Below are 814 nucleotides of genomic sequence, written 5' to 3'. Positions count from 1 at the left end.
GGAATAGTAAGTAGTATCTCCTAACTATACCTATTATAGTTACTATTAATGTACGTTTATAACTGAAAGTATGGCTCTGCTACCCAAAGGTACTGAACTGACTGATGGAACTTTTATGTCTATATATGTATACATGATATATAATTAATATTTAGATGACATTCAGACGAATAACCGATGCCCTAAGGCCACATCCCAACGAGGAAAAGGAAATAAAGTGAGCTAGTCGTCCTAAGTTCTTTAAACATTACTTATATAACTATACATGTATGGGCATGCATTTGACAATATAAAAGTATAAAAGAAGTTTTGTAAAACCTTTGAAAAGTGTAATAACTAAGAAATGATGACTTGATGTCAGTTTGTAAAACAATTTAAACACAGTTTGTTGATAAGAACAATTTTAAGCATAAGAAAACCTTTGTTTGAAACACAATTGTAACAGAGTTTGAAAGGAAACATATAGTATGTAAGACAGTTTGATAAAGAGTTTTAACATGGAAAAACGTTTGAGAAAGCCATTTGAAGTAATCTATTTGGTAAAACAGCTAAAAGTATAGTAAATCCATTTGAATGCTAGTTATTAATCACATGTGATTGATATAATAACTAGCATGATTCAACTTGTATTCCCCCATAAAGCATTTATAAACATTTAAAAACATTTAAAAGGTTAATTAAGGGGTATGAACTCACCTGCAGTGAGCGGATCGTATGGAAGTGCCGGACAAGTGCTTGGTGTCAAGTTAAGACTTAAACACGCACAATGATCCTAATAACATATAAAGACATATGTGTGTGTATATATATATAT

Source organism: Lactuca sativa, chromosome 5 (genome assembly GCF_002870075.4).
Source record: "Lactuca sativa cultivar Salinas chromosome 5, Lsat_Salinas_v11, whole genome shotgun sequence".
In the NCBI taxonomy this organism is placed as follows: domain Eukaryota; kingdom Viridiplantae; phylum Streptophyta; class Magnoliopsida; order Asterales; family Asteraceae; genus Lactuca; species Lactuca sativa.
Note: the sequence above shows the minus strand (reverse complement) of the source record.